The following is a 13,034-nucleotide window of genomic DNA, read 5'->3' on the forward strand; positions in this document are numbered from 1 at the left end:
TGTCAGTTTTAGCCAATATAGAAAGTAAAGGGGTCCTTTTAAGAAGTAAAGAGAGAGAAATAGAAGGCGGCGAAAAGTGTACCAGATATTTTTTTAAGAAAATAATAACAAGGGGTGGGGGGTTAACCAGGGTTAAAACAGGGGATAGGGAGGTTAACACAACAAAAGAGATTTTAGAGGATGTGGAAAAATTTTATGGGGCATTATATAGTTTTAAAAAGGTACACTTTGACACTGCAAAAGAAGTTTTAAATTTTATTGAGGAAAGGGTTGACTGTCAAAATGAGATTTTAACCCAAGATTTTAACATCTTAGAAATCCAAAAAGCTCTTGGAGGTTTTAAGAAGGGGAAGTCCCCAGGAGTGGATGGACTTCCCCTAGAGTTTTATCTAACATTTTGGGACATTTTAGGACAAGAGCTTTTGACAGTTTTTAAAGAGTTTGAGACCCTCGACAGACTTCCAGACAGTTTTAGAATAGGGATAGTTTCTTTACTTCACAAAAAAGGTGACCGGACTGACTTAAAAAACTGGAGACCCATAACACTTTTAAATTTTGATTATAAACTTTTTAGCAAAATTTTAGCAACACGCATGTCAATGGCTTTAGAGGACGTGATTCACCCGGATCAAGCTTGTTCTGTGCCCGGAAGAAAGATAACAGACAGCCTAGTGCTGATCAGAGACGCCATCTGTTATGCGAGAGACAGAAATATTCGGCTAGTAGTCCTAAATTTAGACTTTGAAAAAGCATTTGACCGAGTCTCGCACCAGTACCTTTTTCAGGTACTGCAAAAAATGGGTTTTCCAAAGAGGTTTGTAGCCTGGGTGGGACTGCTGTACAAGGGACTAGTCAGCAAATTCCTTGTAAACGGGCATCTTTCCAAAACTGTGAACATACACAGTGGTGTCCGTCAGGGATGTCCTTTATCTCCTCTCCTGTTTGTGGCTTGTATCGAGCCACTGGCACAGATCTTGAGAAAGGATAAATGGATCAAAGGACTGGACGTTCCTGGGACGGGTGGACTGACAGCGACTTGTGCCTTATACATGGACGATGTTACTCTTTTAACCACAGACATTTTATCTATACGAAGAGCACTGGACTTGACTGACTGGTACGGTCGGGCCTCGGGCGCCAAACTCAATAGAAACAAGTCTGAGGCCCAGCTCTTCGGGCCGTGGGGGGACGTGGACACAGGAGGACTTGATTTGGTTTTTAAAGACAACGATTTTAAAATTTTAGGTGTTAAATTTGATAAAGAGGGTGGAGGACGGGAAAGCTGGACTGACTTGCTAGGGAAAGTTAGGAAAAGACTAGAGTTTTGGGGACTAAGACAGTTGACGATTGAAGGTAAAATTTTAATTTTTAAATCTGTGATTTTACCTCTGATTTTACTTGTTTGTTCTGTTTTTAGCCCCCCTCGGCAGTTCCTGGTGAAACTGGAGAGGGCGGTGTTTTACTTCCTGTGGGGGTCCAAGTGGGAGCGCCTGAAGAGGGAGACAGTCAAGAAAAGGCCAGAGAACGGTGGAAAAGGCCTCCCAGACCCCCACCTGTTTTTAGGCAGCTGCTTCACCGCCCTGCACATCAGTTATGCCATGACCCCATCCAAAGAAAACAAGACGGCTGCAATGGCGCGATTTTGGATGGGGTCTTACCTAAGAACTTTGAAAATTTTACCAGTAGATTTGAAAACCCCAGTGTCTTTTAACTTGCCTAAAGAGTACAGTTTTATAAAAAAGTTTTTAAAGAAATACCTTTTAGAGAGGGAAGATGTCACCATTTTAACTAAACACAAGTCTCTCATTTCTGTTGTGCAGGACCGGGAACCGGTGAGTCCAGTTCCGGGCCTCACACTAAGTGAGGCCAAACAAGTTTGGCGGAATGCGGCTCACCCTGCTCTCCAGAAAAGGCACAAGGACTTATCGTGGATGGTGGCTCATGAGATCCTCCCGGTCAGGGCGGTTATGCACTCCAGAGGCATGGCCAAAAACCCCATCTGCCCTCGGTCCGGCTGCAATTCCCCGGAGACCGTCCACCACCTGCTCTGGGACTGCAGCACTGCGCGGGTCCTGTGGGCCAAGACCGGCCCCCTGTATTTCCCGTGCCTACCAGCAGGTGGGGCCCAGTTCGGGTACCAGCTCGCCATCCTTGGGGTGGGCCGGGGCTTGAAGGACTTGACGGCACAGATATTTACCTCGCTCTAGCTCACCCTCAACGTCATCAAGGATGCCATCTGGGCCACCAGAAACCTGCTGGTGGGGAAGCGCATTACGGTAACCCTCCATGCATGCGAGCTAAAGGTAACATCAATGCTGCAGGGGTACCGGACGACGATATTCGGACGGGGGGGCCGGGGTCGCACAGAGAGGGTCCCGGCAGGCACCGACCCTGGCTGCCCGTAGATGCACCCTCACCATTCTGGCTACGGGAACAGCGGCCAGCGGGCCGGAGGAGAGGGGATCTCCGCTGAGCCCGTAAAGTAGCATCTCATGTCCCTGTTCTGGAGAGTGGGGTGAAGACCGACTTGATAAGGACTCACCCCCGGTCTTGCACAACAGATGTTTTTTTTTATTGGTTTTTATCCAATAAATTGGTTTTTATTGTGTTTTATCAATAAAATTGGTTTTATTAACATGCATATGAGGCTTGTTTGCTTTTTTAAATATGTATTTTACTTTTGAAACCAATCGCACCTTTTAAACACACCCCAAATATGGCCTTTTAAAAACAAGCAAAACACTGTGGTTTTAATCAAATGTTTTTTAACAATGATTGTTTCTTTCATTTTACCATGTGTATTTATTATATATTATATGGCTTGTTTTAATGTGTGCTTGAAAAGAAAAATGTGTGTGAAAGTAAAAATGCAAATGGAAAAAATGTAACTCGTGACAATAAAACTTTTTTGAAAGAAAAAAAATCTGTTCTTATCAGTTTAATATCTGATACGTCCCCCATCCGGGGACTACATATTAAATGGATTTTTAGATCACGGAGCTGGAGCCGGGGCTTGCTCCGTCCACTCCAAGCATCGGCCTGGTATTGCAGTGTCTCCAGGAACGGTGTGCTTTCCCTTTTTGGGGATTGCCGTTTATTGTGTCGAATAGCAGAACAAGGAATGAGATCTGCCATGCTGTGGTGTATTGCGAACTTTTTTCCTGATGCGCCCTCCTGGGGTCTTGGACTCTTCCACGAACGATGCACCCACCTGAGGTCTTTCACAGACGAGTTGATGCATCGAATCAGGTGTGTTTGGTTAAAGAGAGTCATCTAAAACCGGCGTTGGGAAGCACCGGCCCATGAGCTTGGCAGTTTCCAGGCCAGTAATGGAAGGCACCCGTCCTTCCTTTCCTGGAGGGGGGCTAACCGTTGGTGTGGACGGTAGAGACGCAAATCGTACCTCTGGCTGACCGCCTGGGCCTTCATACTAACCTGGCAGGGGAGACACCATGATCAAGAAGGCGGTTCACCCAGGGCGAGGCTTGCCCATTGCACTCCGGCCATGCTGACCCCTGCGAATTCCCCAAATGCGGGAATCTCGACTGCATAATTTATGGTAGTGGGGGACTGCGTTCGTGCTCTCCCCTGAAATTGTTGGTGAAACAAAGCAGAAGAGGTTTTTTCCAGGTTTTTTTTTTTTTTGCGTTTCAGAATGGGGAGTTCTGTCACATGCGAGGTATGTGTTGTGTGCCTGTGAAACAACGCTTTCACCGATTTTTACGCTCTTGAAAAATCGGACCCTGGTGGGTGGTTCAGTTCGAATATAGCACAGACCTTACTTTGAAAGTCCATTGGACTGACTGCAGCCTAGCTGTAGCTGTCTCCATGTTGTTTGGTTGTCCTTTTTCAATTGGTATTAATTTTGTTGTCGCTTACAGCGCCACCGAGTGGCCTGTCGCAGCGCCCTTTTTCACCTTGCTTCTGACTGAGCCCCTGCACAGGTGTGCCGATTTGGGTGAAGGGATCTCATTCCTTCCTGGAGTTATAGCCATCTCGGACACGCCACGTTAGCACGTTTTGAGGTCCCCTCGCCAAGGTGAATGGAAATTTCCACTTTTTTGGGATGATTATTGACAGGCAGACTCCAGAGAAGCTTTCTGTGCTGCTTTGGGTGGGACTGGGCCAAATACCTGGTGCTAGGTTGCAAAAGAAGGTTTTCGACAAAATCCCAAATACCCAAAAATTTTGTCAGAGCGACGAGCCAATCTGAGACCTGCGTCTGGTTCGGCTCGAGCCAAGGATTCCCATTACATAAGGCACGTGGCTCTGCGACGAACCGTTTGGGAGTTACGAGCGATGCCGTACTTTCCGTCGCTACAGTGCCAGCGTCAGGCCGAGCGTGACGAGTCCCGGTGACGTTGCAGACAGGGGAGGGTACTACCATCCCCCAGCATTTTTAGGTCCCCCAGACTTACCAAAGCCGAGATGGGCATCGCCGTGTCCGGCTTCCTGCCCGCTGCGTCTTAGCGGCATCGCTTCTCGGCCTTTTGGCTAAGATCACGTACCTTGTCAGACGGTTTAGACTGCGATCGCCTCTTGGAGGTTTCCTGACTCGAGATCTTTTTATATCTTGAGTCACACAACTTCGAGAGGTACATTGAACTCTGCTGCTTCGGGCTCCAACACGTTTTAAGGTAAGGTCTTTTAATTATTTATTTGGTTATTTATTATTGTATTTATTGTTGTTTTAAGTTTCTAGGCTGTTGGTGCCTCCATCATGTCGGCTGCCCGTGCCGGCGTGCGGAGGCACCACAGCGTGCGCTTTTGTTTTAAAGAGGTGAATGGCAAGCTCCTAGGGATGTCAAGTCTTGACTTCTCCAGAAAGTCCTTTTTTTTTGGAGCGTCCATTCAGGTATAAGTTTGAGGGCTCGTGTACGTGGGTTAAGGGGACCTGCGCGCTGACCCCAAAAAATTTTTGACGGACGCGGCGTCGATGTCTGCTGGACCGCGCCGGCCCACGGGAGACCCCTGACCGGCGCAGGAGGATCTGGACCCCCGAGGGGCCCCGCGGAAGCCCACCCAGATTTGAGGCCCCTACATGCCATTCAGCACTTCTCCACAGGGTGGCGCACGGAGCAGTACACCTCAGGTTTAAAACAGTGGCATTTACCCGAATGGGGGGTGTACGATTTTTTTGCCCACGAAACCTATATTTGTCCATTTGACCTTTAAAGTTACAGAATGACCACGGAACCGATGCGGACCCCCGTCGGACCCCCAACCCGGGTCCCACGAACCCATTATTTGTCCATTTGACCATTATATTCACACAATGACTGCGGATCATCTGCAGACCCCTTGCGGACCCCCACCCTGGGTCCCACGAACCCCGTATATGTCCATTTGACCATTATATTCACACAATGACTGCGGATCATCTGCGGACCACTTGCGGACCCCCACCCTGGGTCCCACGAACCCACTATTTGTCCATTTGACCATTATGTTCACACAATGACTGCGGATCATCTGCGGACCACTTGCGGACCCCCACCCTGGGTCCCACGAACCCACTATTTGTCCATTTGACCATTATATTCACGGAATGACCACGGATCACATCCGGAACATTTGCGGACATATCCAAAATTGTGGTGAATGTTAACCAAAATGTCACAGATTTTGCCAAGCTGTAACTCCGCCAAAACGGGGCCAAACTGCACCAAACTCGGGTCAGAGTAAGAACTCCAGAAGGCCTACCGAACACCGCTGCCCCGCCATCCATAACACCCCGGGGGCGGAGTTATGGCTCCCCACATTTTTGATAGTCAAATGGAAGGAAGAGTTCTAGCGACTTGAAACTTGGTGACTTGATAGCCCTCGAAGGGCCCTCTCTGAAGCCACCTCCCCCAAGTCGATAGACCCCCGGGGGCCAGAGATATGGACCCGCAAATGCAAAAAGTCCCAAAATTTGACCGGCCATAACTCACTCGGAAAGAAGGGAAACAACACCAAACTCTGGTCAAAATTAGACCTTTGGGAGCTCTATCCGACGACACCAGCCCCATGTTCCTATGACCCCGGGCGTCCGAGTTACGGCCCCCCAAAATGTGGGATTTGAACCGTTATAACTCAGGAACCGGACCACCCAGGAACTCGAGGGTGGTCGCATACGGTAGGTAATTTCAGCCCCGGGGTCCACCGCTTCGCGGAGATATTAGCAAGAAAATAGTACCATCCACCCCCCTCGCACCTACTCATCCATGCCGGCCAGGGTGCACCCTCCCCGGCTAGAGAAGGCAGCTCGAGGGGGGTGGAAGTCGGAAGAAAATTTTTTTTATGAGGCCTAGAGAAAACAGTTGTACTGTACTCAGGGCACTCAGAGGAATCCATTTTTGTAAGTTTTATCCCATAATACTGTAGAAATATGCATAGAAAAAACTGTCGGATTTTGGTTAATTTGCACCACAAATGTTGCAAGTCTTGCAGTATATTAAATAGCAATATTTTTTTATTGTCAGTCTATTTCTCAAATCACTTCTAGTCTAATGAACTACACATGGGGCTATTTCATTTGTCACTTAACAGTTACTTTATTTGAAATCTTCCTAATTCCAATTTATCCATAATGTATTGTAAAATACGTTTTATAAAACAAGAGTGCACACTTTGCAGTGTATTTCTCATTCCACTTTTAGTCCAAACAACTTGAAATGGGACTATTTCCTTGGTCACTGACCAGTCAATTTCTCATTCCACTCATAGTCTAATGAACTACCTATGGCACTATTTCATGGATCACTTGCCAGTCTATTTCTCATTAATTTTCTAGTCTAATAAACTACATATGGCACTATTTCCTTGATCACTTGCCAGTGTATTTCTTATTCAAACTTTTAGTCTAATAAGCTACAAAAAGTACTATGTCCTTGGTCACTTACCAGACTATTTCTCATTCCTTTTCTAGTCTAATAAACAATACATTTCACTATTTCAGTCTATTTCTCATTCAACTTCTAGTCTAATAATCAGTTTACCTGGTTATGATGATCGGCCTGAATACATTTGAAATAGAAGTGTATTAATGTGAAAACATATGGCACTATTTCATGGATCACTTGCCAGTCTATTTCTCATTCATTTCATATTCTAATAAACTACATATGGCACTATTTCCTTGATCACTTGCCAGTCTATTTCTTATTCAAAACTTTTAGTCTAATAAACTACAAAAAGTACTGTTTCCTTGGTCACTTACCAGTCTATTTCTCATTCCTTTTCTAGTCTAATAAACAATACATTTCACTATTTCAGTCTATTTCTCATTCAACTTCTAGTTTAATAATCAGTTTAACTGGTGATGATGATCGGCCTGAATAAATTTGAAATAGAAGTGTATTAATGTGAAAACATATGGCACTATTTCATGGATCACTTGCCAGTCTATTTCTCATTAATTTTATAGTCTAATAAACTACATATGGCACTATTTCCTTGATCCCTTGCCAGTCTATTTCTTATTCAAAACTTTTAGTCTAATAAACTACAAAAAGTACTATTTCCTTGGTCACTTACCAGTCTATTTCTCATTCCTTTTCTAGTCTAATAAACAATACATTTCACTATTTCAGTCTATTTCTCATTCAACTTCTAGTCTAATAATCAGTTTAACTGGTTATGATGATCGGCCTGAATACATTTGAAATAGAAGTGTATTTATGTGAAAACATCCTAATTTCAAGTTATTCAAAATATAGTAAAATATGTTTTTATTAAACATTTTATGTATAGAAATACTATATATTTATTATGTATTCATTACATATACCTTTTTATTTACACACACAATATATAAATGTTTAAATTATTTTTATTACATGTAATATATATTTGTGTGTGTGTGTGTGTGTGTGTGTGAGTGTGTGTGAGTGTGTGTAAAGTAATGACACCTTAATTCAATTTCAAATATTTATTGAACTTTTTGTTTTGCAGACATTGTAAAGTCAAAATCAAAAATGCCTCAAAGTTCTGTACAAAAAAACACAATATATAAAAAGTATAATAGGAAACATGCATTATATAAGAAAAATAAAATAAATAAATAAACATGTTCAGAAAGATTCAGAGCAAACTGATATTAACCTTAACTATAACTATTTACAAAAAAAAGAAAAAAGAAAAATGGAACAGGCTATCAAAACAAATAAAAAGATAACCTTACTTTTTTATCGTAGAAATAAAAGGAGTAGAACAATTATCATAAAAAACATCAAAACAAACAATTTAAATAGCTACATAAATTATTTACGGGATTTTTTTTTAAATTTCTCCAGTCTCTTTTTTTACTTGCTGCACCAGCTTTTTAGACGCTATTTCCTGTGGTGATTTAAGTGGGGAGTTCTTCACCATCAGTCTGCGTCTGAGGACCATCTTCATTAATGTGCTTCTTTCCTTATAGAAATAATAAGAAAGGCAGAGTGTTAGTGAACATGTCTACTTGTCACAAACAGTTAAACCAATCCATGGGAAATTGTACTTACTGAAGCAGATTTCCCAGACTTCTGGCCTTCTTCGGCATCGGGAGGGCTGTCGGAGAGCGTTGGGCTGGTGGATGAGGACTTTTCCTCAGCTGGCATCTTGTGGGGTTTTGTCGTCTTTCTTCTCTTGGCACCTTGCTGCCTTGGACTATCAGCTTCCTCACCCACCACAGCTGTATCAAAGAGGCGACGGTGTTCTGCTGCCTGCTTTGCATTAAGGTTGAGGGCATAAAACCTGTCAGCTGTGGTGGTGTCGTGGCACATGAACTGTGCCACTTTGTGCCTATCTTCCGGGCAGTGAGTGTTCTTTGCCTTTTTGGAGAGAGAACAGCATAGGCAAAGAGTTAGAAAAAAACACACCAGAAACTCATAAAGCCGGGACAAGTACAGGAATGCTTACATGGGTGGCGATGGCAGTCCTCACATCAGTAAATGTGGGTGTGCCTGGTAACCCCATGCTCGCCCACGCATCCTGAAAATACTTGTTCAAGTTTTTGCAGGAGCTGGCCTTTGAGGTAAAGAAGAAGTAGTTTGCAACTCGTCCCCCTACCAAGTTGGACCGGAGTGAAAGGAATTCCTCAAACCACCCATACTCCTCCTGGTCCAGGGCCAGCTCGGCTGCACCAAAGGCCTGGTTGGTCTTGTGGGCTGATATCTTTAGAAACAGTGAGAAGTGGCATAAGCTGAGTTTTATTTTAAAGAAAACCATGTGGACAACGAGAGACAGAGAGAAAGAGAACCACTCACATTAATGACAAAGTGGCCTTCTGTAGCTGTCGCACGGGCATCTTCCACCTCTTTAATTGTTACATTTTGGAACACCCCTCCACGGTGACCATAAATGCTGGCCCAGTAAGTGGTGAGGTGTCCATAAAAAGACCATTGGTCCTTTTTCTCAGGACTAGTCTTCAGACGATCTTCACAGAAAAAAAGAGAAGCATAAAGGATCACATTGATCGCCAAATAATGAGAGGAGAAAGGATTCAAAAACTTACCCAGAATCTCAGAAATAATTTTTTTGGCAGAGTCCCGGCAAGCTCGCAGTGTGGCTTTAGGGATCAGGCGGGCCTCCTTGGCTTGTTTTACAGCCAGCTCGTGGACTGCCACGCTGCGCTTTACTGGGCGGGTCAAGTTCTGGATTTCCCTCCTAATCCCAATGAAAGCCACACGGGAGAGCCGGCATGTGGGCGGCGGGGTCTCATTAAGATATTTGAGGAACTGTGCCACATTTTTTAGGTAATGGTGCACAGTTGGCTCTGCAATGTTGCATTTCTTTAAAAAAGACAGCCAGGACCGGACCTTTGCCCTGTTGTCCAAAAACATCAAGCTGGCCAGATTGGTCTGGCCAGCTGACATGTATGAAATAAAAATTTTTATTCTAAAAATCTTTGAGGACACATTATTTATTAATTTCGGAGTGGGGTTGATGCCCTCCCAGTTGGCCCTGGACTCCTCAATGAGCTGATCTGCAAAAAGAAAGCACAAGAGAAGGACCAGGTGAGTCAGGTCGATAACATAGAGGTAAACACTAACAAACATTATTATTATTATTATTATTATTATTATTATTATTATTATTAAATTAAATTAAATTAAATTAAATTAAATTAAATTAAATTAAATTAAATTAAATTATAATTTATATATATATATATATATATATATATATATATATATATATATATATATATATATATATTTATATATATATACATACATAATATGTGTGTGTATATGTATAATTATATTACTATAATTTTCTAGTCTAATAAACTACAAATGGTACTATTTCCTTGGTCACTTATCAGTCTATTTCTCATTTCTCTTGTAGTCTAACAAACTATAAATGGGGCTATTTCCTTGGTTCACTTACCAGTCTATTTCTAATTCAACTTCTAGTCTAATGAACAACAAATGAGATTATTTCCTTGGTTCACTTACCAGTCTATTTCTCAGGTAACTTCTAGTCTAATAATCTACAAATAGGAGATTTATTAATGAAAGTTATTGTATGGTGTTATCAAAGTGACAAGTGTCATACTCACTTAGGGCTGGCACGTGGTCCGGAAAGGGGTATGGTGCATCGGAGGAGTGGGCCTTCTTTGAAGGCCCGGCGACCTCCTCCTCGGGTCCTGTGGCTGGCTCTGCCTCAGGCCTGGTGGCTGGCTCTTCATCTAGTCTGTCAACCTGCGACTCTGAGCACTCCTCTTCCCCAGGGCTGTTGAGGGCCGATAGCAGACTATGTGTTGCCCGTGCAACCTGCCTAGAGGGGGTGGGATTTGACCGCTTCCTCAGCTGCCAGTACCGCCGTGAGAAGCTCTCCCAGAAGCAATGGATAGGAGAAGCTTGCGCTTAGCTGATTATAGCCACGAAAGCACAAGGGACAGTCGTCCAAAGCCATATCTACTTTTGTTAAAACACTAAAGGATGAATAGCAAAAGGATGAATGCAAGGGACACTGCCCAAGCATTGGTTACTTATATAACTTTTTAGGTCCCATTTGTAGTCTGTTAATACAACTTTGAGTCTAATACATTAGAGAGCACAATTTGCAGTCTATTTCTCATTGCACTTCTAGTTTAATAAAATACAAATTTGACTATTCCTTTGATTCACTCACCAGTCTATTTTTCATTCTTTTTCTAGTCTAATAAACTACAAATGGGACTATTCCCTTGGATCACTTACCAGTCTATTTCTCATTCAACTTCTAGTCTGATAAACTACAAATAGTACTATTTCCTTGGTCACCTACCAGTCTATTTCTCATTCATTTTCTAGTCTGATAAACTACAAATATGACTATTTCCTTGATTCAGTTACCAGTCTATTTTTCATACCACCTCTAGTCTAAGAAACTACAAATGGAACTATTTTCTTGGTCACTTACCAGTCTATTTCTCATTCCACTTTTAGTCTAATAAACTGTAAATTACCTTGGTCCCTTACCAGTCTATTTCCCATTCATTTTCCCCTCACACCTACTCATCCATGCCGGCCAGGGTGCACCCTCCCCGGCTAGAGAAGGCAGCTTAAGGGGGGTGGAAGTCGGAAGAAAATTTTTTTTATGAGGCCTAGAGAAAACACTTGTACTGTACTCAGGGCACTCAGGGAATCCATTTTTGTAAGTTTTATCCCATTATACTGTAGAAATATGCATAGAAAAAAGTCAGACCAGGGGGCCGTCTATCCGACGACACTAGCCCCATGTCCCTATGACCCCGGGGGTCAAAATGGCCAAAACGGGGCCAAACTGCACAAAACTCGGGACGGAGTAAGACCTCCAGAAGGCCTACCGAACACCGCTGTCCCCCCATCCATAACACCCCGGGGGGCGAATTTATGGCCCCCCACATTTTTGATAGTCAAATGGAAGGAAGAGACCTAGCAACTTGAAACTCGGTGACTTGATAGCCCTCAAAGGGCCCTGTCTGAAGCCACCTCCCCCAAGTCGATAGACCCCCGGGAGCCAGAGATATGGACCCGCAAATGCAAAAAGTCCCAAAATTTGACCGGCCATAACTCACTCGAAAAGAGGAGAAACAACACCAAAATCTGGTCAAAATTAGACCTTTGAGAGCTCTATCCGACGACACTAGCCCCATGTCCCTATGACCCCGGGGGTCCGAGTTACGGCCCCCCAAAATGTGGAATTTGAACCATTATAACTCAGGAACTGGACCACCCAGGAACTCGAGGGTGGTCGCATACGGTAGGCCCCTCGACCCTCTAGGGATCCCCCGAATTTGAGCCCCGGGTTCCACCGCTTCGCGGAGATATTAGCAAAAAAATAGTACCATCCACCCCCCTCGTACCTACTCATCCATGCCGGCCAGGGTGCACACTTCCCGGCTAGAGAAGGCAGCTCGAGGGGGGTGGAAGTCGGAAGAAAATTTTTTTATGAGGCCTAGAGAAAACAGTTGTACTGTACTCAGGGCACTCAGAGGAATCCATTTTTGTAAGTTTTATCCGATAATACTGTAGAATTTGCATGAAAATGAGCGTTGAATTTTGGCACACATATGCACCACATGTGGTGCGTATCTTACTTTTCATTATATAGCAACTGTATTTGCAACAAGGAATGAGATCTGCCATGCTGTGGTGTATTGCGAACTTTTTTCCTGATGCGCCCTCCTGGGGTCTTGGACTCTTCCATGAACGATGCACCCACCTGAGGTCTTTCACAGACGAGGTGATGCACCGAATCAGGTGTGTTTGGTTAAAGAGAGTCATCTAAAACCGGCGTTGGGAAGCCCCGGCCCATGAGCTTGGCAGTTTCCAGGCCAGTAACGGAAGGCACCCATCCTTCCTTTCCTGGAGGGGGGCTAACCGTTGGTGTGGACGGTAGAGACGCAAATCATACCTCTGGCTGACCGCCTGGGCCTTCATACTTACCTGGCAGGGGAGACACCATGATCAAGAAGGCGGTTCACCCAGGGCGAGGCTTGCCCATTGCACTCCGGCCATGCTGACCCCTGCGAATTCCCCAAATGCGGGAATCTCGACTGCATAATTTATGGTAGTGGGGGACTGCGTTCGCACTCTCCCCTG

The 13,034-nt window shown here is 44.2% G+C and overlaps 2 non-coding genes and 1 pseudogene across 2 annotated transcripts; all 3 read left to right on the top strand.

The window, feature by feature from the left end:
* The first annotated feature begins 2,899 nt into the window (after positions 1–2,899).
* Positions 2,900–3,076, top strand: LOC132134696 (U2 spliceosomal RNA; annotated as a pseudogene).
* A 351-nt stretch (positions 3,077–3,427) lies between these two features.
* LOC132134634 (U1 spliceosomal RNA) lies at positions 3,428–3,591 on the top strand. The gene has a single exon (XR_009429689.1). It is a non-coding gene; the product is annotated as a U1 spliceosomal RNA (small nuclear RNA).
* A 9,279-nt stretch (positions 3,592–12,870) lies between these two features.
* Positions 12,871–13,034, top strand: LOC132134781 (U1 spliceosomal RNA). Its single transcript, XR_009429772.1, has one exon. It is a non-coding gene; the product is annotated as a U1 spliceosomal RNA (small nuclear RNA).

This window comes from Carassius carassius, unplaced genomic scaffold (genome assembly GCF_963082965.1).
Source record: "Carassius carassius unplaced genomic scaffold, fCarCar2.1 SCAFFOLD_61, whole genome shotgun sequence".
NCBI classification, from domain to species: Eukaryota; Metazoa; Chordata; class Actinopteri; order Cypriniformes; family Cyprinidae; genus Carassius; species Carassius carassius.